This window comes from Mirounga angustirostris, unplaced genomic scaffold (genome assembly GCF_029215605.1).
Source record: "Mirounga angustirostris isolate CCGP_5_RB_7025 unplaced genomic scaffold, mMirAng1.0.hap1 SCAF_9, whole genome shotgun sequence".
NCBI classification, from domain to species: Eukaryota; Metazoa; Chordata; class Mammalia; order Carnivora; family Phocidae; genus Mirounga; species Mirounga angustirostris.
The window spans coordinates 40,091,623-40,119,122 of NW_026991717.1; the positions used below are offsets into that span (position 1 = coordinate 40,091,623).

The 27,500-nt window shown below is 38.5% G+C and overlaps 1 protein-coding gene and 1 long non-coding RNA gene across 4 annotated transcripts in view; one reads left to right on the plus strand and one right to left on the minus strand.

The window, feature by feature from the left end:
• The first annotated feature begins 519 nt into the window (after positions 1–519).
• Positions 520–27,500, plus strand: part of DENND4A (DENN domain containing 4A) — a 163,261-nt gene continuing 136,280 nt past the window's right edge. The window contains exons 1-2 of one of the 2 annotated variants that reach the window (XM_064570277.1): positions 520–627; positions 20,851–20,913. The gene's annotated coding sequence lies outside the window, so the exon portion shown is untranslated. Of the gene's footprint in view, positions 628–12,127; positions 12,190–20,850; positions 20,914–27,500 lie in introns of those variants that run through there. The other variant, XM_064570276.1, reaches the window with a different exon arrangement.
• LOC129046514 (uncharacterized) lies at positions 601–27,389 on the minus strand. Of its 2 annotated transcripts, none has more exons than XR_008508015.2 (4): positions 27,279–27,389; positions 27,043–27,190; positions 7,844–8,015; positions 601–722 (listed from the first exon to the last, which is right to left on the minus strand). It is a non-coding gene; the product is annotated as an uncharacterized LOC129046514 (long non-coding RNA). The 2 variants fall into 2 exon arrangements; XR_008508016.2 differs by having other exon boundaries at positions 27,043–27,187; positions 27,279–27,364.

Genomic DNA, 27,500 nt, shown 5'->3' on the forward strand with positions numbered 1-27,500 from the left:
AAATGCTTATCATAAAATGTTAATTGAAAAAAAGGGGGACACAAAACTGTATGCATAATAGTATTAACTCAAATCCTTGAATACCTATATGCAAAGGGAAAGACACTTTATTTATTTATTTATTTTTTTGGTTGTCAAATCATCCTTTATTGAAATATTTTCCTTTGTAGTCAGCTAGCTGGGCATTCCACTCCACCACTATTGATGTCATCTATGATGTCATGAGGGTGGTGGCCACCAACACTGCAGCCCACAGACTGAGCAGTCCCCAGGATCTCTTTAATGGTCCCAGAGAGTTCTCTGGCTAAAGATCGTTGCCGCATCTGTCGGGCAATATTGACAATCTCATCAAAAGTGATATTTCCACTGTGCTTCATGTTTTTCTGCTTCTTTCTGTCTCTTGGTGGTTCCTTGAGGGCTTCAATAATCAGGGCAGAGGCAGAAGGTACCACTTCAATCTGGGCCTGTCTGTTCTGAATGGTCAGTTTCACTATAATCCTCAGACTCTCCTTCCAATCACAGGTCGCCTTGGTGATGTCATCACCAACCTTTTTTGGAGACAGACTCAGCGGGCCAATCTTTGATCTTCAGGGACGTGGCACCAGCTTCGCCAACAGTGCACCTCAGGTACATGACTTGGATCTCATTGGGGTCAAACTTAGGCGGCATGGTGGAGGTGGCTGGTGTCGGATGACTGAAGACAGTTAATACCTTTGCCTCCTCTAGCCAAAAGCCAAAAGCAGAAAAAACACTTTATTTTTAAAAATTTTTTAAAGATTTTATTTACTTATTTGACAGAGAGAGAATACAAGCAGGGGGAGCAGGAGAAGCAGGCTCCCACTGAGCAGAGAGCCCGATGAGGGGCTGGGGCTCAATCCCAGGACTCCAGGATCATGACCCGAGCCAAAGGCAGACACTCAACCAACTGAGCCACCCGGGTGCCCTGGAAAAAACACTTAAAAAAAAATTTCTTTTTGATGATGGGGTTACATTATCTTTTCTTCAAAACTTCCAACCTTTTTTTTCCTGTTCACAATAAGCATATGATACTTTTGTGATCAGAGAAAAAAAACCAATGCCAAAAAGGAGAGTTGACCTCATTGAAATGGATTCTGCTCAATTTAAAATATTGATGATGGACACAGCAATTATTGAAGTAAATTAAAACTAATGGCATGAAGGGTGAACCTCAATCTGTATCTATTTGCTATCTGGACAAAAAGTGAAAGAAAAATCAGTCATTTTCTACATGATATCAAATATCCAGATGGATGATTGTGATTTTTGACTACACTTTTTATTCTTGACCTGAATGGCAGATATCATATTAATTCAGCTTTAGTTTAGGACTCTTCTTACCTTACAACTCTGGAAAATCCAAGAAATACCTATAACCTAAAAGTTGTCCCTTATACTGAAATAATAATGTTACCTCTTAAATTTTATTGTTTAGTGTTCTGTATCATTTTAAAACTATATTTTTTATCAATTGGCCAATTAATACAAAAATACATTCTTGTTTTAAAGAATTAAACAATACAAAGAATATGGAAGTTTCCCTTGGCCACCTGCTCACTTGGTCTCCTTCCCCTAGGTAACCTGTTTTCAGTTTGTTACATAACTCTTAAGACATTTGCTTATCGTTTACATGCATATATATGCATATAGAAATACATGGTTTTATTTTCATTTTCTAAGTAAATGGTGTTTATATTGTACATCTTATTCTGCAACTTGCTTTTTTTCTCATGTTCTCTACTTCATTCATTTCCAGTGGTTACACAGTATTCCATGGTTTGGATAGTCTATAGTTTATCTGACCACTTCACCTACTGATGGTTACTTAGGTTGTTTTTAGTTATTTGTTATTTTAGACACTGCTGTGGTGAAACACTTTGTGCATGCCTCTATTTGCATACATCTGAGCATTATTTCTCTAAGGGAGCAATTGAAAAATGCTATTTCTGATTTGAAAGGAATATGCACTTAAATTTTTACTCGGTACTATCCAACCGCCTTCCATCAAGCTTTATCAATTTACACTTCCAGTAAGATGAAAAGATGCCAAGCCTTGCTAATAATCAGGAAAATGAAAATTAAAATAACAATAGGACATCATTTTTACCATCTTAGGTTCACAAACTGAAAAAGGTAATACAAAGTATAAAGGAAGATAGAGACTTGAATCCTCACAGAAGGTTCTTTTTACAACCAGCATCTACACATTAGGGAATGGTCCTTGGAGACCTACGAAAAGTGATTACACTAGACTCTTGTGATAAATAAACAAAGGACATTTCCTGTTACAGGGCCATTGACTTTTTATTTTTTTATTTTTTTATTCTTATGTTAATCCCCTTACATTACAACATTAGTTTTAGATGAAGTGTTCCATGATTCATTGTTTGTGCACAACACCCAGTGCGCCATGCAGAATGTGCCCTCCTAAATACCCACCACCAGGCTAACCCATCCTCCCACCCCCCTCCCCTCCAGAACCCTGTTTGTTTTTCAGAGTCCATCGTCTCTCATGGTTCGTCTACCCCTCCGATTTCCCCCGCTTCATTCTTCCCCTCCCGCTACCTTCTTCTTCTTCTTTTTTTTTTTTCTTAACATATATTGCATTATTTGTTTCAGAGGTACAGATCTGAGATTCAACAGTCTTGCACAATTCACAGCGCTTACCAGAGCACATACCCTCCCCAGTGTCTATCACCCAGTCCCCCCATCCCTCCCACCCCACCCCCCACTCCAACAACACTCAGTTTCCTGCGATTAAGAATTCCTCATATCAGTGAGATCATATGATACATGTCTTTCTCTGTTTGACTTATTTCACTCAACATAATACCCTCCAGTTCCATCCACGTCGTTGCAAATGGGCCATTGACTTTTATAAGAATCCTGTTAACAGTGCATCCGCCCAGGGCATTCTTATCAGTTACTATTGTTTTGTAATTACTAATTCCTTAATTTACTCAGTAGATAAGAACTTCTCCACTTTAATAACTACGTTGCACTTTCTCATAGGTTGCTTCAATTGTCCTCTGTCTCAGTGACAGGGTGAGGTGCTACTTTAGATGAGGAAGTTGAAGCTCGAAGAAGTTCAATGATTTCCCAAGCCAGCTAATAGGTAGAAGGGCTAGAGTCTTCTGACTCCCAGTTCTATCAGCTTCCCATTTACTCTGTGGAAGTCCTCCCTGCTTCTTCTTTAGAGTTCAAGTCATCCAAAAGGAACCACAGGGGGCAGCCTGGTGCAGCAGAAGATGATACAACAGGCCGGCTGTGCTCCTCCCTCTGCGTGACCTTCGGCAAGTCCATTAGCTTCCCTGGGCCTCTGCTGCCTCTTAAGAAAAATAGTACTGCTTACTAGTACTGTAAGCAGAGATGATGCCTTGCAGTTCCTCCTAGTTGTGAGATTTTATTTAAGCCAAACTTAGACAGTGCTCTTTCTCTGCTCATATATTTTATGGAATACCATTTTCTGCAATGGATTTTATTTTTCTCTGCAAATATGAACCCACAAAGGAAAAACTTACCATAGAACATTTTCTTTGATGGAAGTCTGAAAATGTTCTCCTGTCTCTCTCTCTTTCTCTTTCCTTCTCTCTCTCTTTCTCTCTTTCTCTTTTTCTTTCTTTCTTTTAGCATTATTACGTTAAACCCCTTGCCAAAGGCTACGGAAATCCCCAGGGAAAAATGGCAAATGGTTTCAGGTAGCTGGCTGCATCTGAAAAGATGTTTTCTGCCTGGATCTCTTACTGCTTGGCAGGACTCCATTTCCACCTACATTTTTTGTTGCCTCTTATTACAGATTTTTAAAGCGACTTACTTTCCCATCCTATTTCTAATAGTGTGAAAGCTTTACTCAGAGTTGTTCTTTATAGTTCCAACTTCCATAAACCAAAGATTTTGAGAGGGGAACGAGTCTTAAGAGATCAATTGATCCTGTCCTCTGTCTTTGAATAGATAAAATATTTTTCCATTTAATAGAAGCATCTGATTCCCAGAAAGCCTGTGACTTATTCAAGGTTTCACACAGCTAGCAAGTGTCCTCCTACAGTACTTACTCCATTCTTACTGAAGGACAATTTATTGGTAATCCTGGCTCTCCCAGAAAATCACAATGAAAGTCAAAATGAGTAAGCCATATGATCATTGGTTGTTTTCATTTTATCACACATCACGAATTCTTATAGTTCTAACCATATTTTGATGCATTATTTATGAGAGCCATCTGGTCACAGGTTTGCGGAGAAAACTCTGTAATTTTAAAAGTGTGCTTCATTCTTCCAGGAAACACACTGCATAGCTTGGATCTATCCTTCACCTGCCCGTCAGTTATATGTGGTACAATCACAATTGTTAACTGCATCCTTTTTTTTTTTAATTGGGTTATAACTTACATACAATCACACATCTTAAGTATAGAACTCAAAACATTTTTACCTGTGCATATAAAACATAACCATAACCCAGATCAAGATATAGAGCACCAGCAGCACATCTGAACATACCCTGTGTCCTGAACTAGTCACCACCCTCCAAGGTTAGCCACTGTTTTAACTTCTTTCACCAGAAATTAGTTTTAAAGTTCAAAAACAAATGTTTTTGGACTTCACACTAATGGAATCATACAGTATAGACTGTCTTGTGTCTCCTTTCTTTCATTCAACATTATGTCTTTGAAATTGTTAACTACATTCTAAAACTGCAATTCACTTTCTGGCTCAAGTCCTCAGGGAATCTCTCAAAATTGGGCATATAATATGCCAGCTGTACACAGGTATGTGTAATCTTTAAAAAAAAAAAAAGGCAGTGGAGAAAAGAACTTTTTAAAAATGACTAGAATAATCTATACGGCTCTTGTCACTTTCTACTCTTGCACCGTAATTTCTCTGTTCATCTCAGCTTTTAAATGGACTCTGATCCACCCAAGTATTCTCTTTTCTTCTCCTCATAATGGATAAATACTTATCTATATCCAGCATTCCTCATCAGTGTTCCTTAATCATTGGTCTAAAAGCTGGAAATGGCCTGAAGCTACCATCTAACACAGACCTCTCTCATTGATAAGAAAAGCATTATTATTCCCTATTTTCAGATTCAGCAGATATTTACTGAGCACATATAATCTTCAGTATATTTTTCTAGATATTATGAGGGGAGTACAAAAATATAGCAGGCATGGGCCCTACCCTTATGAGCTTGCACCCTCAAAGAGAAGCAGAGTAGTACAGATATCTACATAAGAAATCATAATATAAGCTATAAAACATTAAATGACATCATTGAGTTTAAAGAAAAAAGTGCTGTGTGAGATCGGGGGAAAGGTAACTTCTAGCTGCGGGGGTGTCAAGGAAGCTTGGCAGGGGAATATTGGTCCTAGGAGGATTATTAAGAAGTAGGATGCCATGGCTAGGTAGACTTAGTCATGCAGTGATGGAGGAAAGCATTTTAGATAGATAACTGTAAGAACAAAGACACTGAATTGGGAAATCACGTAGCATGTACAGGAGTGGTAATGCAGTTTGACCCAAGACTAGAGCAAGTGATGAAGAAACTTGGGGCCCAAGGTGGTTGAGGATTACCCAAAGCCATAGCACTAAGGAGAACCAGAATGGGTACTGAATCCCAGGGATCTTCCTTCTTTAATGTTCTTTCCGTACCTTGATCAAGTCAACATTTATCTACTGCACACTTTCCTTACAACAGCCCATTATAAATTGTCCATTAATTAATTGGTTCAACAAACACTGAATATCTACAACATGCCATGCACAAACGGACATTGTCGTCTCCAAGGCTGATTTGGTATGTGTTATAAAATAATGTTTTCCAACTGCGGAGCAGGGCTAACATTGGGTTAAAACAGATTTCCTTTCTCTTTATTTTTTTTTAATTTATTTTTTTATTCTGTTCAGTTAGCTAACATATAGTACATCATTAGTTTTTGATGTAGTGTTTAACTTCCTTTCTCTTTAATTGCTAGAATTTTTCGAGTTATACCTCAGAGAACATACCATAAATAACAGAGAGAATTAAATAAACCACGGAAAATGATCTCTGTATCATGTTTTTACATGATATCCCTACACCAACTCTTAGCATTGACTCTACATTTGGTTTTTCCATTAACTACTTTTACTTATTTTTGAGCAAGGGGTAATACAGGAGAATCTGAAACCTTCCATTCTTGAACTAAAGTTTAAAAACATTCCTAATATTGTAGTACAACAAGACTCACTTCCTTTTAGCTTATCAACCACCAAAAGACATTTCCCCTTTGTACTTGTTATGTTTAATGTAACTATGGAGATACAATACTTTCTATGCACCGAACACACATGATTCTGGTTTAATGTACTCATTTTCTGAGAAACATTAAAAAAAAAATTGTGGTTACTATTAAACCTTTGTGCTACTTTGGTATTTCAATGTAAATCCAGTAAAATTCATGGGGGAATATAGTTAAGAACAAGTGACTATGGATTCTCTCTGATTACATTGAACTGTTCCTAATGAAAGCATTGGTGCCAGAAAAAAAGAAAAGGGTAATTTTTATTTGTGCAAATGAGGCTATCAGATATTTTTATGAATTATAGGGTATGTAAAGTTGAATTTTGAGAATTCTGTTTCTAGGCATATGACAGGCTAGACATTCAGATTGCCCTTCCCACTGAAAATGTTCAAATTTAAAAAAAATCCTAAACCTCTTCAAAGCACTGAAGCATAAACTAGAAAGCAAAAAATCATCAGCTCAAAGGAAAGTAAAGTAGGAACCCAGACAGGTAACTGACAATATGGTTCAGGTATATAACACCAGGAGGTACCATTTATATTCTATTCACCTAAATGATGTCACTGGAATTGCTCAATTCGATGGCCCTGAAGTTGTTTTTGCCCAAACTTGTATTTGCTTAAGCTGGTGAACTTCAGCTTTGGTTTGGGTAGGGGGAGCTAGGACAGAAGATAAAGCTTAAGACTTGGAGAATCCTATAAATAAGTCATCCTATAATAAAATTATCCTAGGGGAGCCTGGATGGCTCAGTCGGTTAAGCGTCTGACTCCATTTCAGTTCAGGTCTTGATCTCAGAGTTGTGAATTCAAGCCCAGCATTAGGCTCCACACTGGGTGTGGAGCCTACTTAAAAAAATTTTTTAATAAAATAAAATAATCCTATAATAAAGCTTGGACCCTTTAGGTGGTGGTGAAAAACCTACATACCCATTCATCCTCTGATGACTGCAAGAAAAATTCCAGTGGTACTAAGCAGAACTGAGGACCGAAAAATTCTGTTGCTGAAAGACTGTCATCTCATGATAATCTACAACCAAGATAGATCTCAAAATCCTCAGTCCATTATTATAAGCTGAGTAGGCCCCACATGCATGGAACAACAAATGCAAACTGTTTCTGGAAGAATGTATCTCAGTAAACCACAAATTATTTTCTAAGGAAAATGAACAGCTCACAGTAACAAACATTAAGAACCCCCTCCCTCAAATAAGTTATATGGGTGAGAACCAACAGAAACAACATAAAACTCCCACAAAGACTTCAGATATTTGATTATCAGCCACAGAAAGTGAAATAACTATGTTTTATTTCTTTAAAAAAATAAAATACAAAATGGAAAACACCTATTCAAAACAAGAAACAACAAAAAATAGTCTAGCCCATTAAAAAAAATTCCAGAAATGAGAAACATAGTAACTGAAATCAATAACTCAGTGGACAGGTTTAACAGCGATTAGACACAAATGCATAGAAAATTAAGAACAGAAAGACATGACAACAGAAATTATTCAGCATACACTAAAAAGAGACAAGGAAGGGGTACCTGGGTGGCTCAGTTGGTTAAGCATGGGCCTTCAGCTCAGGTCATGATCTCAGGGTCCTAGGATCGAGCCTCATGTTGGGTTTCATGCGCAGGGGGGAGTCTCTCCCTCTTCCCGCTTCTCTCCCTCTGCCCTTCCCCTTGCTCATGCTCGCTCTCAAATAATAAGTAAAATCTTTTAAAAAAGAGAGAGAAAGAAAAAAGGAAACATGAGAACAGCTAATAGATATGGAAAATAAAGTAAGATATTCTTTAACATACATCAGTCTGATTGGAGTTCTGGAAGGAGAGGAACAAGAAAATGGTACAGAGGCAATATTTGAAGAGGCAGCAGCAAAGAATTTTCTAGGACCAATCTGTTTCAAAACACAGATTTAAATGCAAATTTGTTGTTAAGAGAATGAAAAGACACTGTTGAGAGAATGAAAAGACTAGGCATACACAGGGAGAAAGTATTTGCAAATGATATTTGACAACTGACTTGTGTCCAGAATATATATATATATGTATATATACATATATATATGTATATATATAAAATTCTCAAAATTCAACAATAAGAAAACAAACAACCTGATAAAATAATGGGCAAAGATTTAAATATATATCTCACCAAAGAAGAGGCATGGATGGCAAATAAGCAATGAAAAGTTCCTCAACATTAGTCATTACAGAAATATAAATTAAAACCACAATGAGATCCTACTACACCTGTTAGAATAGCTAAAATAAAACCATCTGAGAATACCAAGAGCTGGTAAGGACAGGAAGCGACTGCATTCTCTCAAACATTCTTGCATTGCTGGTGACCAATACCTAATGGTACAGACACTCTAGAAAACAGCTCGGCAGTTTTTTACCAAGTTAAACATAGAATTGCCATAGATGCAGCAATCTCAGTCTTACATATTAACCAGAGTGAAATTAAAACTTATGTTCATTCAAAAACCTGAGCATAAATATTAATAATAGCTTTATTTGTAATAACCCAAAATTGGAAACAGCCCAGATTTCTATTGACTGGGCAATGAATAAGCTGCAGTATATCCATAAAATGGAATATTACCTAGCAATAAAAAGGAATAAACTCTTGATACACATAAGAACATGGATGAATCTCAAAAGCATTTTGCTAAGTGAAAGAAGCCAGACTCAAAAGACTACATACAAATGATTCCATTTACATGACATTCTAGAAAAGACAAACTATAGGAACAGATTAGTGGTTGCCTGAGTTTAAGTGTGGGGTGAGGGTCGGATCACAAGGAAGTAGCATAGAGGAATTTTGGGGGGTTGTGTTCCATATTTTGATTGTAGTGGTAGTTTTACCACTCTACGCCTTTGCCAAAACTTATTCTTACTGTGTGTTATATAATTTTTTTTTAAGGCAAAGATGGTCTAACTGGGTAAAAATACAGTAGGGTCTCTGACAGTCTCTGTTGGCCAGTGGCAAATGATGCTCAAGAAAAAGTGAGTTCGATTCTCATTCTGAAATGAGATTATGAACCAAACCTCATTTAAAAGTGAACAGTATTTCTAATTTTGGATTGCTAACATATAGCAGGAAATAAAATCCAATACATATCAGACTTAAATAAATACAGTTTAATGTACCATAGTTTTGTGTACCTTATAAAACTGCAAAACATATGGAGACTAAGAATTAAAGAGGTTGTTGAAATTGTATGTTTGAAGAAACAAGATGAGTCCTTGAATTTTTCACATTTCAGCCAGCTGTTTTGCCATTAGAAAGCTAATTTTAGAGGGAGTAATCTTCTTATAAAATACAGTGTAATTAAGATAAGTAGGGTTTTGGGTTTTTTTATGGGTTTTTTTTTTTTTTTGAGACTTCTAATTCAGAGTTGTACAGAGTGCTTGGTTTTCTGAACCAAGCCAGCAACCTGAGAATATTCTGAACCATAAACTAAGGCTAAGCCAAGAAACTTTAGGCTAAAGAATTATAATTAGCTTCTACAAGAATTGAGTTCCAGCTCCTTTATACCAATGGGCTTGAAAATGAAAATAAAATTACAAATAATTTTTTCCTCAATCTGTGAATAACAACACGGAAATCATTGTGTGTGACAGATTATCCTTCCCTGCAAGCCGAATGACTGTATTTGCTTTTAATGCATGTAAGAGAAACATGCTTGCCTACTCTTGCTGACGACAGTAATAGCTGCTTCCCTTGCTTTCTTTTTCTGAAAGGAATCATCAGCAACTTGGACACATTGCCACATTTTTTGAACAATGGTATTAAAAAAAAAAAAAAAAGTAAGGCGTCAAACCCAAAGAGTCAAACCTAAACCAAATAACTTAGACCACAAAGTCCAAACTAGTTTTCCCCATTTCTCAAAATTACTGAAACTGGGTGCACACCGAATCTCCAGTTTTCATTGTACCATGTAGACGCTGCTACAAATGCAGACATTCTTCACTTTTCAGGCCAAAATTAGGCCATCCTTTTCACTCTGTTACAAAGATGAACAATGGCTTTTCACCGTTAACTATCAAAATGAACTAGATTAAGAGAAAACAATTTCATGAAACTCCTCAGAATTTCAAGGGCTATATGAGGAAGGATTTAAGTGTGTTGATAACAGCTTATTCAGTGCATGAGTTTCTGTTAAACTATGTAATAAAAATCTTAAGTTATAAATAATTCAACCAACTCCAGTCCCTACATAAGTTATTCCAACCAGCCAAGAACCCAAGAAACTTCTACAGAAAGAAAAAAAAAAGACCTAAGGAAACTGGCATCTTCTATTGCCCTGGAATCATGCTTTTTCTGAGGCTTTAGTGTCACCTAATTATCATAAAATAGTGCACCCGGTCACACGATTAAAGCCGCTAGATAGATCATGAGACTGCTGACCGGATGAATATACTGTTGTGTGGTTAGGAAAACCATATTACTGAACTCTTGGCCACTGGCTTGTGACATTTATAAGAACGCTGGCAATTTACCCACAACTACTACTGAAAAAAAAGTGTTTTAAACCTTTCTTTACATTTCCACATTAAAAATGATCATAGGTGTGTAGGAATGGAGAAAAACTGTGGACAAGTTTTTCCCATCAGGCTGGTTGTTGAGTGGATACATGTTTACAAAATGTTGTGAGATGGTCAGATAAGCAGTTCTAATGACAGCATAAGACACAGTTATCATGAGTCATGTGCTGCCTGAGAATTTTCAGTCTATCAGGGTGGCCCATATATTGCTTTTTATCAATTCAATTTCATTTCAGAATCAAAACTGGAAAAAAAGAAAGAAAAAGAAAGAAAGAAAGAAAGAAAGAAAGAAAGAAAGAAAGAAAGAAAGAAAGAAAGAAAGAAAGAAAGAAAGAAAACTTTGAAACCCAAGCAAGTCATCTGTGGCCAGAGTGGGACCTCTTGCAAAAAAACAAACAAACAAACAAACAAAAAAACCCCATACAGACTAACACATTTTTGAGAAACAGGCTTTGGTTTCAGAGCATTACTGCAGCGGTTGATTCATGGGCTGAAGCCCCTAAAGTACTTTTATAGTCCATTTTTAAAGAGTTTATGTGCCCTCAGCGATTTTGCCACCTTTTTTTTTTTTTTTAGATTTTTAAAGTAATCTCCATAGCCAACGTGGGGCTCGAACTCACAACCTCGCATGCTCCACCTACTGAGCCAGCCAGGCACCCCGTGATTTTAGCACTTTTAAGAGAAACACTATAGTTGTTTCCAAGCTATAGCACTTAACATAGTTTCAGACACTGCATTTTAGTGACTAAAGCAGCACTTGTAGATAATAGGGGTATGTCTTAGTTGCATTGCTATGGCTGATACGGAGAGGGTACAGGGTCACCTAAAGAATAACATTCTCCTAAAAAGGTGATAGCTTTCCTTATAAGAAATGACATGTGAAGTCTAGCAGGCACGATTTCATTTATTCCATTTTGATTGCCTAAGTTTTCAGCTGGGCAGTATTCTATTTCAAGGCCATTCTGTTGCAAAACTTTGCTTTGTGGCTGTAACATAGCTGTGTCTGTTGTAAACCAGAGAAGATAGCAAAAAAAAAAAAGGGGGGGGGAAGAAGAAGAGATCAGGGTAAAGAGTACTCCATATGATTTTTCACATGAAGGTCTTGCAGTAGGCGACGGATTTTTAAAACCAAAATTTCTAAATTTTCTGAGCTTCTACCCTAAGTGAGCTCTGTTTTTATTAAAGATTACGGTGATTCCTGTGGAGATGCTAAAGTTTAGGACAAAAATGAATTGAGGACAATTGTCTAAACAAATGATTGTCATCTTTATAATATGAGAATTATGAAGACCAGTGCAGTAACAACAATCACTCATCCTTTATTGAGGACCGATAAGGTATGTAGCCTTTTGTGATTCCTTTTGAGGTTTCAGGGTTTGAGATGGGGTTTAGGGATAAAAATGGGAGAGCAAAAATTTATCACTTAAAATAATTGTCTTGGGTTGAGGTTATTTTTGGCTGATGGAAAAAAAATAAAGGGAATATGTCTGTGGAATTTCTTTTGTAAATGCCTATTTGTGTGGGTATATAAAGGCACCTGAATGTTTTTTCTAATGGCGATAGTTAATGATCATTCTATCCAAATACAGAGGTTGTATTAAGAACTGGGACAACATATTTTCACAAAACGAATGATAGGCAATGTGATGAAAGATCTGAGAACTACCTCAAAAAATTGTAGCCTTGATCATAAAATACTCAAAAGTAGAGAGTGGTTGAGATGCAGTTGGGGTTGCACTTACAGTGAAAGGGAAGTATCTAAGTGAAGATAAAAGGTCAGGGCTTTTCCCCCAGTATCTCCAAATCTGGACTGTGATTTGCGATTTTAATAGTTTCTCAGTTGTGAACGAGCCCAAACAAACAAAACCAACAACAACAACAACAACAACAACAAAAACACAACAGTCTTTCTGTGAGCTGCTTCATGTCTGGGCCTTTGACTCTAGTCTTGTTCTGTATAAAAATTCCCTTTCCTGTTCCCTCTAAAGTTATGGACTTTTTTTTAAAGGACCTTACAGGTTTCTCAGAGGTATCTGCACAGTTCTTGAAAATATTAGTGTCATAACTTCCCATTCCAAGGACTTTAAGTAGGCCAAAAAGGAAAAAAATTGAGTGAGGTTTCTTATGAATATGAAGATTTCCCTGGAACTAGAAGCTAATAATCATGGTCCAAAGACACAGTTTTTTCACCAACAAAACATATGTCACAGACATCTTTCTTGTTCTAGTTCCAGAAATTGACAGATCTCACGCTATACTACTGGCTTAACATCTGGAACAAAACCTTGTTTCATAGACAGTGCACTCACTTAAGCCATAAATCTTTTTCTGACAATTCAAAGCAGTGATAGTGACAAGAACAAATTATTTTGGAAGATATTTTCTGACCTACTCTAGTTAGCAGCATTGATGTGTCTAGTCCAGATGATATTCCTATTTATCCAAATCAGCTTCTGGTCCAGTTACTCAAATTCTCTGAATTTCTTAGTTCTGAGGACTGAGGTTAGCAAATTTCATTAGCAATTCTTCCCCAAACTTTCATCTGCCACGATTTCTAATAGACTCTAACCTCCAAATGTGCTTGTTTCATCTTTCCTGTTGCTTTGGAAACCCCTATGTATCATCATTTAGAGTCTATTTTGCATTATTATAGTTCTTTATAAATAGACTCACTGTGTTCTCATCTTTAGGTATGAAGATTTGTTTTATAGTGATTGCTTTTATACATAGGACTTACTAATATTCTAAAATTTTGCTTTTCCTTAAATATATGCATTAGTCAAAGTATTAATAAAGCTTCTATATTAGATCTTATAGATCATACTAAATCTATACAGGCAAAGTGTTTCGCTTTGCACATGTTCTGTAGCAAAATAAAACCAAACCTAAGTAAGTAAAATAGAGGGCCAAGTAAACAATCTAGCAGGGACTCTCCCAAAGCCACAACCACTTTTTACCCTAATTTATAGTTTCATTACTGGCCACACTTTTATTCTCCTTACTTTTTTTAGTTTCTTCCTTAGATCTATCCCTTATGCTTTTGGATAATAACACTAACCTCTACTGAATTCCTCCTTCCAAGGCAGCTTGGCCAGTTTCACTTGAACTCTAAATGGCCCATATGATACAAAGGCTATGTCGTGAAGACCCAGGAATGTAATAGTAATGATATTTCTATTGCCTTTTCTCTCCTCTATTCTTTTACCTATCACCACTAATATGAAGCTACTATTAAACTAAAATGACCATATCTACATAGTCAGCTAAATACCTCTCTCTGCTTGTTTTGCTTTAATATCCACCCCCCCTTTTTTTTTACTTCATAGAGTACAACTGTTTCAGAGCTGAGAAGTTGAGAGAATCTTTCCTCTATCATTTTCAGGGTAGGAAAAATGATTTAGTAATACTCTCATCTTCAACAAACTTTCCTGTTTAAAATGTTATGAAAGAGGGGAGCCTGTGTGGCTCAGTCAGTTAAGCGTCTGCCTTCAGCTCAGGTCATGACCCCAGGATCCTGGGATAGAGCCAGAGTTGGGGCTCCCCGCTCAGTGGGGAGCCTGCTTCTCCCTCTCCCTCTGCGGCTCCCCCCGCTTGTGCTCTCTCTCTCTGTCAAACAAATAAATAAAATCTTTTTAAAAATGTTATGAAGGCTTACTTAACAGCATCAATCATTAGGGCAATGTAAACTAAATCTACAATGAGATACCATCATACCCTTTTATGCCGATTAGAATAGATTAAGAAAAAAACAAAACTGAACAACCAAATAAATCAAAACTTGACAATACCAAGCGGAGCAACTGGAACTCTCATACTGCATCACAGGTGGAAATGCAATGTGGTACAGCCACATTGAGAAACAGTGTGAGAGTTTCTGATAAACAAAGTCTAAGGCCCAGCAAGCCCCCCCTCCTAGGTATTTACCTAGGGAAAATGAAGACATAGGTCTACACAAAAATCTGTGTACAAACAGTTATAGAGGCTTTATTTGTAATCACCAAAGACCGGAAATATCCCAAATGTCCCTCAACTGAAGAATGGATAAACAAACTGTGGTAGGACTGCTACTCAGCAATGGAAAGAAACAAACCACTGATGTATATGCAACATGGCAAATTTTAAATGCATTATGCTAAGTAAAAAAATCAAAAACAAAACAAAAGTTACATATTGCATGATTCTATTTATTTGCCATCCTGGAAAAGGCAATATTATGGGAATAAAAATCCAATCAGTGGTTGCCAAGGGCTATGATGGAGAAATTGATTGTGTCAGTAGAACTCAATGAACTCATAGAAGATTCCAGTATCGTTCTCATTACATGAAACTTAGTAGTAATGAAAATGAAGAAAAAAAATAATGTGCAATAAATCAGCCAAACAGTTATAACTAGAATGTCTGTATTCCATGAGTCATTACATTTGGACCAAATTTAAGAGGAAGTGACCTTGTTAGCTGTCCTTTCACTATTTCTTGATAGTAAGATAAAGTTAAAAATGCCTTGCTTTTGCATGTAGATTTTCTGCCATAATAATTCATTAAACAAAATTTAATTTTAAAATGTTAAACACAGAATAGTTTAAAAAGCCTGTGCCCATATAAATTTAATAAATGCTATAATTTTATCATATTTGTTTAGATACTTCTTAAAAAAGCAGTACAATGCTACAGTTGAGGTCCCAACTTCATCCCATTTCCCACATTCCTTCGCTAGAGGTAGCCACTATCCTGGAAACTGGTATATATCCTTATATTTCAGAGATTTATCCATGTTGATAGATGTCAGGATATTTCACTAATTTTATTTTCTTTTATTCCAAATTTTTATTTAAATTCGAGTTGGTTAACATAGAGTGCAATATTGGTTTCAGGAGTAGAATTTAGTGATTCATCACTTACATATAACACCCAGTGCTCATCCCAACAAGTGCCCTCCTTAAAATCAACCAATCACGCATTTAGCCCATTCCCACCCACCTTCCTCTATCAACCTCAGTTTGTTCTTATGTTAAGAGTCTCTATGGTTTGCTTCTCTCTCTCTCTCTTTTTTCCTTCCTTCCCCTTATGTTTATCTGGTTTATTTCCTATATTCCACATATGAGTGAAATTATATGGTATGTCTTCTTCTGACTGACTTATTTCCTTAGCATAATATACTCTAGTTCCATCCACATTGTTGCAAATGGCAAGAGTTCATTCTTTTTGATGGCTGAGTGATATTCCATTGTATACATATACCACATCTTCTTTATCCATGTATCAGTATATGGATACTTGGGCTCTTTCCATAGTTTGGCTATGTTGATAATGCTGCTATAAACATCAGGGTGAATGTACCCCTTCAAATCTCTATTTTTGTATCCTTTGGGTAAATATCTAGTAGCACAATTGCTAGATCTTAGGATAGTTCAATTTTAACTTTCTGAGGAACCTCCATACCGTTTTCCAGAGTGACTGCACCAGTTTGCATTCCCACCAACAGTTAGAGGGTTCCCCTTCCTCTGCATCCTCACCAACATCTGTTGTTTCCGTGTTGTTAATTTTAACCACTCTGACAGGTGTGAGGTGGTATCTCATTGTGGTTTTGATTTGATTTCCCTGATGATGAGTGATGTTGAGCATCTTTTCATGTGTCTGTTAGTCATCTGGATGTCTTCTTTGGAAAAATGTCTACGCATGCCTTCTGCCCATTTCTTAGATTATTTGTTTTTTGGGTGTCGAATTTGATCAGTTCTTTATAGATTTTGGTTACTAACCCCTTATCAGATGTGTCACTTGCAAATATCTTCTCCCATTCTGTAGGCTGCCTTTTAGTTTTGTTGATTTTTTCTTCACTAACTTTAATTATTGTATAGTATTCCATTGCATGATTATAGACATTTATAATCACTTCTAGTCATCATTACTGCAAACAATACCCCAGTGAACATCTTCATAGCATCTCCTAGGGCATATGTGTAAAAGTTTCTCTAGGTGCAGGATTTTCAAACTTTTATGGCCAATATGTATGGTGAAAAATAATTTTACATTCTATCCCATATACACCTATGTGCATAGTATATCATCACAGGCCAACTTGCCTAGAAGTAGATCTATGACAGAAATCTGCATGCAGGGCATTTATTGGGGAGTGTCCTTGGATCAGCACTTGTGGCAGAGTGAAAGAAGCAGGAATGAGCACAGAAAGTTTTGGGGTCTAATGAAGTGGCATCAAAAACCTCGGCTGATCCCACATTGGCTGCAGTGATCTTTCATCAGAGTAATTTTGAATTGGGACAATGGAATCAAGCCTTTATACGCCTGCATTGACCAGTTACTGGATACAGCTGCACCCAGGAAGAGGGCGTGACCTTGGGCAAGTAACTCTCTTCCTGGAAAGAGTCCTGGAGAGGGACTCAGCTAAAGCGGTTGACTGCCAACCCTCCCAGCAGCTGCGTGAACTAACGCTTCAGTCTTGGAGAGGGAGAATCAAGGCGGCACACAAAAATTCACAAAGCCATCCCTACTCTAATATTTTCTGTTCTATTTCATTTATAAGAAATGTTTATTATAACCCTTAAATCAATTTCACAATCCACTAATGGATCATGAATAGAGTTTGGAAAAAAAACTGCTTTAGAGCATATACCCAGAAATGGAAATGCATTTTCAATCTTACTAAATATTGCCAAATGGCTTTCCAAAAGGATTGGGCCATTTAACATTCCCAGCAACAGAACAGGACAGTTCCAGTTTTCCTATAGCCTCAATAACCCTTGCTATCGTCAGATTTTTAAATGTTTGCCCATCTGATAGATGTATTACTGGGATAATACAGTAGAGAATCTGAAACCCATCCTTTGATGAAAGTGAAAACATTCCCAATATTGTAGGACACCAAAGATTGACTTCCTGCTGGCTTATCAACCACCAAAAGATATGTGCACTTCCCTGATAATTGGGTAACGTTCAATTTTTAGTCTTGCAAAATAAATCTTCTAGTCTTTTTTTAAAAAAAGATTTTATTTATTTATTTATTTATTTATTTATTTCAGAGAGAGAAAGAAAGAGAGAGAGAGTGCACAAGCATGAGCAGGGGGAGGGGCAGACACCTGCTGAACAAGGAGCCTAATGCAGGGCTAGATCCCAGGACTCCAGGATCATGAACCTGAGCCAAAGGCAGGCACGTAACTGACTGAGCCACCCAGTGCCCCAAATCTTTTATTCTTATAATCTGTTCTATGGCACCTGGCAAAGAGCATAGCATATAACAGCACAAAGCAAAATACCTATAGATCAAAGGAGAATATTCTATGCCTTGAAACATGGCATTGAAGCTTTCACTTTTTTTTAATCCCCTAGGCAGTGTGGTTTGGTAGAAGCCTATTGGCTCAGGAATTGCGAGGCCTGGGCTCTGACCTAGTCTGGCCATGTGATTTGGTAAATTTACTCCACCTTTTTGATCCTCAGTTTCTTCATCTCCACAATAAGGCTTTTCCTATGTATCCATGGAGAGTTTGGAATACTGAGTTCTCACAACTGATTGATATTATGTAACAGAGAAATCAAAGAATTGGGAATCTGGAGATCTGGATTCTAGTCCTAGCTCTCCTCCCAGGCCTGGATGTGTATGACCTTGGACAAATCGCAACTTTGCAAATGGTCACTTTGGGGAAAATAAAATGGTTACAAGATGACCTCTAAGGTTCGTTCCTGCTCAAAAATCCTATGTTCTGGGTCAGAGAAACATGAAGTCAATTTATGAAAGCTGACATTCTCATAGAGCCATCATGATGTGGGTCAGTGATACATTTTAAATCCATCTCTAATTGCCTGTCCCACCTCAACTGCACTATAACCAATCCATTTAGCCCTACCCTCATCCAGTTGCCCTACACGTTACTGGACCTCTGCTCTTGAGATTTTCCCTTGCAAGCAACAACCATTTTTATTACCTTTAGTATTTTTTTTTTTAAGATTTTATTTATTTATTTGAAGAGAGAGACACAGCAAGAGAGGGAACACAAGCAGGGGGAGCGGGAGAGGGAGAAGCAGGCTTCCCGCCGAGCAGGGAGCCTGATGTGGGGCTTGATCCCAGGACCCCAGGATCATGACCTGAGCCAAAGGCAGACGCCCAACGACTGAGCCACCCAGGCGCCCCTACCTTTAGTATTTCAATTCTTGCTTCTAACCTTGTGGCAAACAGAGCCTCATGCTATGTGATCATCAGAAGAATATGAAACGGAAGAATAGTTTTCTTGTCTCTTCACAACTCCACTAATTCCCTATCCCTTTTCCACATAGAGTTTGCTAAAAATGAGCTGTATCATTATCTGCTCTCTTCAGCCTAAATCAAGGATTCGATGGCTCTCCTTCCTTCACTGTGCCATCCACAACCTTCCAGGCAGTACTGCACAGGCCGGCAGGGTTCACCAGCCCTGCCCTATTGCACCATCTCTAAAAGTATTTCTTCCATTTCAGTTCTAATACATCCAAATAAAAGCCTCACACCAATTTCTTTCTGTTTCCCTTTTGGTAGAATTTAACACTCTGTAAGTTACTATTACAACATCTAAATTCTATTACATCAATAAGGTGATGTTTATTAAATTCAAAATGCTGTTAAAATAATCACAACCAATTATGAAAACACACAGGGTTATAAGCAGAGAATGTAGAAGAAGGATATACATTTCTAGGAGCTAGGACAGCAATGGGGACTGTAGAGAGCCTAAAATAGCCTTAGGAGCAGCTTTGGAGATCTTTTTGTTTTTAACTAAAATCTTTATTATTCAAAGGCTATTTTTCTCCAAATTCCGAGTAAGGTGATTGTTGGAGTTCTTCCCTTCTGGATTAACTTTGCCCTTAATATAAGTAGTTTGATATAACTAACCAATCCATCTGTCTGTACACATTTGTAGGGGAACCCAATCCTTATGGACTGCAGAGGCTTAAATTCTTTCTTTCAGTTAAGAACCTCGTGCCCTGAATCTGAAAGTGATCTGAATGAGAGGCTATCTCCACCGTACTGGAGAGAGGCAAGGGAGAACAACACATAGGCCTTAATGCTCTGCTCCTCTTAGATAACATCAACACTGGACAGTAACTTTTCCACCAAGAATAGAAAGAAAGGAGAGGAGGAAGCTAGCAACCTCAAACTATGTCTGGAACAACTGATCATATTTCTTCTTTAGAAAGATTAGCCTGGCAACAAAGAGAAGGAAGGGTTGAAGAGGAAAAGACAGGATATAGGGAATCCAATGAGTTGATTCCTACAATATTTCAGGTAAAACAACAACAAACAAACAAAAAACCAGAAGTACAGTTTGAACCAGGTCAGTGGGAATGGAAGTTGCAATGAGGAACAACAGGAACAATACAACTGGATGTTAAAAAGGTTATGTGGAGGGCACCTGGGTGGCTCAGTTGGTTAAGCGACTGCCTTCGGCTCAGGTCATGATCCTGGAGTCCCTGGATCGAGTCCCGCATCGGGCTCCCTGCTCGGCCGGGAGTCTGCTTCGTCCTCTGACCCTATCCCCTCTCATGTGTTCTCTCTCTCTCAAATAAATAAATCTTTAAAAAAAAAAAAAAAAAAGGTTATATGGATTGGCTTTAAAGATTAAACGTTTAAGAAGGGTGGGGAGAAGTGCCTGGGTGGCTCAGTCGGTTAAGCATCTGCCTTCGGCTCAGGTCATGATCTCAGGGTCCTGGGATTGAGCCCCACGTCGTTGGGCTCCCTGCTCAGTGGGGAGCCTGCTTCTCCCTCTCCCTCTGCTTGCCTCTCCCTCTGCTTGCCACTCCCCTGCTTGTGTGTGTGCGTGCGCAAGGACTCTCTCTCTCAAATAAATAAATAAGATGTTAGAAAAAAAAATGAGGGTGGGGAAGAGGAGTTGATTACTCACAGGTTTTGACTTTTGTGATTGGTGCATGGTGGGTACTATTTAAGAAATTAAAGAATATAGGAGAAACAGGTTTGGGATAAAGATAATGAGTTTACCTTCAAAAACATTGCGTTTCAGGTACGCTTGGGACTGAGCTGTCTGGAGGCAACTGAATATACATTCCTGAAGCACAGAAGAGAGGTATGTGTCTGTCTCCTAGTCTGAGGGATTATATGGGAAACAGAGTATTTTATGTTTAAGTTTACTTTTTTCAATTGCAGGTCTTTCCCCTCACCAATAAAAAGGGCATCCCTGTTGTCCACCCTTGCAGAATGCATGTCTGGGCCAATCAAGAAAAAGAAAAGACTTATGTTGTCTGATTTGTTGAGCTTCATGTTTCCCAAATATCCTAGCTATAACAACAGTGCTGAGTCCATGAGAAAAGCTGACTCATATTTCCTGCAAGTCAGCACAGATATCCATCCTTCCAAATTATTTGAACCTTTGGCCACTCCCAAAGAGAATCAAAGTATTGGAACAATTTATGAGCATCTCTTTCATCTGTTGAGAACAATTCTAGTACATCTGTTATTTTTTTTCAGAGTAAAAAAAAAAAGCTTTTCCTGACTTGTGCCCACCCCTATCCCTATGCTCCAAATAGGGATACCATCGCCTTTCATAGAAAGTCTAGGTTTTCTCAGGATTTGTTCAAGTGTTCTCTATTTGTCACCTTCCATTCCCACAATCAGAATTAATCACTCCACTCCCCCAGTCTCCACAGCAATAGTCGTACCATTTAGTGCAGGACTTTTCATAGTGTGATTTTTATTAAAGTGACATGCCTGGGGATATACCTTGTGCCTTAGAGGCATAAGGTGCTTATCTTTGTTTTCCTTCTGTGCCCAGCATAGCACTTTGTGTATAAAATCTGATTGACACGAATTTGTCAAAAGTTGTAAAAATATTCTTACCCTTTAAAGAAAGTCAGGAGGCATAACTGTCTATGGACAATGATGGTTAAAAAGACACACTACATATAAATGACTTTCTTTTGCAGATCATTTAAAAACTAAAAATTGAAATTAGAAGGACTTGTTGAGAAAGGTGAAAGCATTGAGGAGGGTGTTGAGGGTAAAAGCATTGAGGAGGGTGTTGAGAGGTGATAATTTTCAAATTTGTGAAAAAGTGCTAAGTCACAGATATGACTCCTCAGCTGGCCACCAACAGGCTAGAGACAGCAGTGGCGCGGACTGCTACAGCCCTCCTGTCCCTGGGCACTGCTCTCAAGTATTGCGTTTAAAATTTGTCATTGACAACATGACATTTCTTGCTATTATTCTTGTGAGTTGTTCAGATAATTTGTCTTTCAAAAGTATTTCATCTGATTTGTTTTTTTTTTAAGATTTTATTTATTTATTAGAGAGAGAGAATGAGAGAGAGAGAGAGCATGAGAGCGGGGAGGGTCAGAGGGAGAAGCAGACTCCCCACCGAGCAGGGAGCCCGATGTGGGACTTGATCCCGAACTCCAGGATCATGACCTGAGCTAAAGGCAGTCGCTTAACCAACTGAGCCACCCAGATGCCCCCCGATTTGTGTTTTTAAGAAATAAGTTGATAACTTGACCATATTTCTAATAAATTTCAGTTTGTGGATTAAATACACTAGAGTGTCATTCTAACACCGTTGCACAATGAATAGAATCTGGCAACGTGTGCCGCTTTGGGACACATCCAAAGAGTTTTTTTTTTTTTTTTAAGACTTTATTTATTTATTTGACAGAGAGGGACACAGCGAGGGAGGGAACACAAGCAGGGGGAGTGGGAGAGGGAGAAGCAGGCTTCCCGCGGAGCAGGGAGCCCCATGCAGGGCTCGATCCCAGCACCCTGGGATCATGATGACCTGAGCCGGAGGCAGATGCTTAATGACTGAGCCACTCAGGCGCCCCATCCAAAGAGTTTCTAAAGAATGATAAATCCCTGGTGGAAGGCTTTCTCACCCATAAGGAAGCCCCGTGGCATAGATATCAACACCACTTTATAGAAGGCTCCAGGTTTTCATTTAAAGATGTGGGAAACTTCTGGTATAGCAATTAAAGGTGAATAGATTTAACAGGTGGAGAGAATTAGGCTGTGCAACAGCTTGAGCTTCCAGTGCTTTAAACTGTTACTGGTTTCAAAGTTTTCCTTCATGCCCCATTCAAACCATAATATTTAAAAATAACTTTTAAGAAATAACCAGATACAGTTCCAGGTATAAAAAATGGCATAATTTCAGAAATGGCATGAGGTCCAAACGTCTGAGCCACATTTTTCTATGTGGCCCATGTCTGCATTGTTACTCCCTTGCCCAAATCACATTTAGGGTTTAAGTTTGTTTAACTGTGACTACAGTGACCTATGCGTGGGATGTTAAGAGAACTTAAGATAGGACTGTTAAGGGCTCTGAGGTATTTAAAGGCACTTCCTAAGAATACAGTCAAATACTACTTATTGTTTTTCTACTGCCTTTTTTTTTTAAGATTTTATTTATTTATTTGAGAGAGAGAGACACAGCCAGAGAGGGAACATAAGCAGGGAGAGTGGGAGAGGGAGAAGCAGGCTTCCCAAGGAGCAGGGAGCCCGATGCGGGGCTTGATCCCAGGACCCTGGGATCATGACCTGAGCCAAAGGCAGACGCTTAACGACTGAGCCACCCAGGCACCCCTTTACTGCTTTTTAATATGTTCTTTCAGAAACTGTGTTCTTTGAAAAAAAAAAAAAGTGTTCTTTGATTTAAAAAAACCCCAAAACTTCAAACTTTTTCAACTTTTGAAACTTTTTATTTTTATTTATTTTTTATTTTTTTAAATTTTATTTATTTGAGAGAGAGACAGAGAGAGAGAGAGCATGAGAGGGGGGAGGGTCAGAGGGAGAAGCAGGCTCCCTGCTGAGCAGGGAGCCCGATGTGGGACTCGATCCCAGGACTCCAGGATTACGACCTGAGCTGAAGGCAGTCGCTTAACCAACTGAGCCACCCAGGCACCCCTTGAAACTTTTTAGTATCCCAGTCTATAAACAATGCTTGTAACTATATGTCCATAATATTTTATTTTTTTAAAGATACATTTTTTTGAGAGAGAGTTTGCGCACAGGAGTGGGGCGGTAAGAGGGAGAGAATCTGGAGTTGACTCCCTGCTGAACAGGGAGGGAGCCCTACCACATGGGGCTCAATCCTGCCATCCATGAGATCATGACCTGAGCTGAAACCAAGAGTCCAATGCTTAACCTACTGAGCCACCCAGGCGCCCCTATATGCCCATAATATTTTAATTGGCAAATGTAGATAAAATATTTGTATCTTTTTTTGCCAATTAAAAGAGTGCTTTTTGTTGTTCCTCAAAGAAGAATTGACTAGATAGGCCTCACAGGGATTAAATCCGATGAAAGGCTAAATCTGCATCCAATGGGGAAAGAATGGGAAGTGTGCAATTGGACTTTAATTTTTTTTACAGTTTTATTGAAATATAATTGACATATAGGGGACTACACATACTTGAAGTGTGCAACTTGGTAAGTATGACATAGGTATACACCTATGAAACCATCACCACAGTCTAGATAATGGACATATCCATCATCCCCCCAAATTCTCTTGTGGCCCCATATACCATAATCTCTCCCTTGCAATCACTGACTGGCCTATAGCCAGGCCCTCATGTTGGGAATAAAAACACTGTGGATGACATGGGCAGCAGGAAGAAGGGTCCAGCCTGGCAAAGATATTTAGCTTTTGGCTTAATGGAGTTAAAACACTGCATGTAGGATGTGCTTAAAAATAAAGTTATTGAGGGCGCCTGGGTGGCTCAGTTGGTTAAGCGACTGCCTTCGGCTCAGGTCATGATCCTGGAGTCCCTGGATCGAGTCCCGCATCGGGCTCCCTGCTCAGCAGGGAGTCTGCTTCTCCCTCTGACCCTCCTCCCTCTCATGCTCTCTGTCTCTCATTCTCTCTGTCTCAAAAAAATAAATAAAATCTTTAAAAAAAAATAAAATAAAGTTATTGACTCACAGTATTTTCAAGCCAAAAACAATCTTGATCTTTTGATCTTCATAACTTTATCGAATATTTAATTATTTGAAGTGTGGCAAAAACTTGCTTCCTTCTTTCTTGCCCTTTTTCTAAACCATTCCTCACAACCAGAGTGATTTTTAAAATTAAATTTATCCAGAGCTGTAATCACTTATTTTTTAATGAAAATTAATAGTATCAAGTAGACATGCTTTTAGAGTAGTTGTATGTAAATGAAGGGGCATGTTGTCTGGGCCATTTTGGAGTAAACATTTATAAGACCATAGAGCACATTTTATGGTCAAAGAACACAATTTTTCAGTGCTAAAAATTAATTGGTCCTATATTAGTACTTCTCATTATTATGTGTTAACCATCTGAGCTAAAAACTTATACTAATTCTTATTTCTTGTGTGGTAGTTTCTAAACTTACATGGAATGGTCCATTGAACCCTTCAATGGGAGCAAACAATCCTACTGATCACCAAACTCATTTACCATTTTGTGGGGGGAGGGGGAAACTCACCTGATACCTTTTAAAAAAATACATGTTTTATAAAGTAGAATAGGAGTTATTGTTTACTACTGGGTAGAGTTTCAGTTTGGGATGATGAAAAAGTCCTGGTGATGGTTGCATAGCAATGTGAATATACTTAATGCCACTGAACTATACACTTAAAAATAGTTAAAAATAGTACATTTTATGTTATGTATGTTTTATCCAAATAAAAAGATAAAAATTCATGTCTTCATAGCAAATTTCACTAGAAAATGCACAGCTAAGCACTTAAAAAAATATATTTGGAACTAAAAGATCAAGAAACTACACACTTATGGGGCACCTGGCTGGCTCAGCTGGTAGAGCATTCCACTCTTGACCTCAGGGTTGTAAGTTCGAGCCCCATGTTGGGGGTAGGGGTTACTTAAAAATAAAATAAAAAAAAAACTTACATGCTTATAAGAGTACATATTATTTTTCTTAGTAGCACATTGTACAAAAATGGTTAAGAATGACTGATTTGGATTACCACTTGAAATAAAAAAAACCCCACACCACTAAATGTACTTATCAAATAGCACCGATTAGGCAACTATAAATGACACTAACATGACATTCAAAACACTTAGAAACAACTTATTTAACAATTTTCAGTGAAAGTATTTTTCTGTATACAGTCTTATGTGACTGATGCTCATACATTTTTAACAAGGAAACTGAAGATCAGAACATACAATTTGACCAACTTAGTGCTGAACAGGCTCAACCTCAGGTTCTTTTTGTTTTTACTTGAAATCCAGTTCTTTGGCCCATATGTTGCCCAAAATATAGACATAGATGTCATACTGAAAACATCACTGTTCCCAAATTCCTTGCTCTAATGCCTTTCAGTTGCTATTACCATAAAATCTGATCTTGTTTCTATATTTTCCTAGGCCCTGGGGGAATGGGCCCTCACTCACCTCTCCAGACTCATTCCAGGCTCCCCTTTATACCTTGGATTTCTCAGCACCAGACTCCACTCAGTTCTAATAGCCAAGGTCCTTATTACCACAGAGCCTTTGCACAGCCATTCCCTCTGCCTTAAACAATTCCCCAGAGCATTTCTCACATTACTGACTCCTCACCCTTCAGATGAGCCTTTCCTGACCACTGTTTTTTTTTTTTAACCTATCCTATTATCTGCTCTCCCAGAATTCTGTTCAGAACCTTTATACACGTTTTCCTCCAAAATGTGTGAAGTATTTATTGTCCCTTTTCCCAAATAGTCAGTTCCATGAAAGCAGACCTTTTTCTGTTTCCCTCAAGGCTGCGTCCCCTCAGCATTTGCGTTTCAATGAATGTTTGTTGACTGACTGAATGAATACAATGGAAGAAATGGAGATAGGAAATAGAGCTGTAAACTTGGTTAGTAAAAGGGATTAATGCCTATTCCGCACAACTGAGAAAGTGGATTTCAAACCACAGGGACTTTTAGGGTCCTATTTCTTCCTTCATCTGACCATGGAATAATATCTAACATTCATTGAGTACTTTCAGGAACTACGCTAAGCACTTCACATGTATTATACAATTTAACCTCAGAACAACCTGTTGCTGTAATCAACCTTTATTACTCTCATTTCTCAGAGGCAATTTGCCAACAGCCACTAATGGTGGAGCCATAGCCAGGTTTAAGTAGGCCATATCCCATTAATCCAATGTAATCGACACCCCTCCAGTCAACAATAGGAGTTTAATTAACGTACTTTTCAGAGAACCCCCCTGAATTCCCCATTTTACCTGACCTTCAGTATCTTGGGACCGAAACCTACTAGCGGGTTGCTAACCCCTCAGGGGGTTTCCTGGGGGATTCTGAGCGCCCTTGGTGTAGGAGCTGCCGCTCAAACTGACGCGTGGTGCTCTGGCTTGGCAATGTCAGGACTGTCAGGTCTGCTGGGGAGGAAGGAGGAAGCAGGTCAGTTGGCCCAAGACGATCCTTGACCCTCGGGGTGGTGAAAGGGGAAGGGAAGGTGTTTCTCACCCACGCCCGCCTCAGGCTCGGGATCTCCCGACCGCAGGGGGAACCAGCGCGCGTTTCCCCAACTACTGCTCGCGTCACGGGCCAGGGCGGCTCAGCCCCGCCCACCTTCTCCGCCCAGCTCAGAGTCAGGCGCTAGGACCCCACAATCCTCAACCCGGTATCGCCCCGCCCCCTGGGGCTGGGCCTGGCTCGCGATTGGCGCTTGTGGGCAGCGATCCCCGC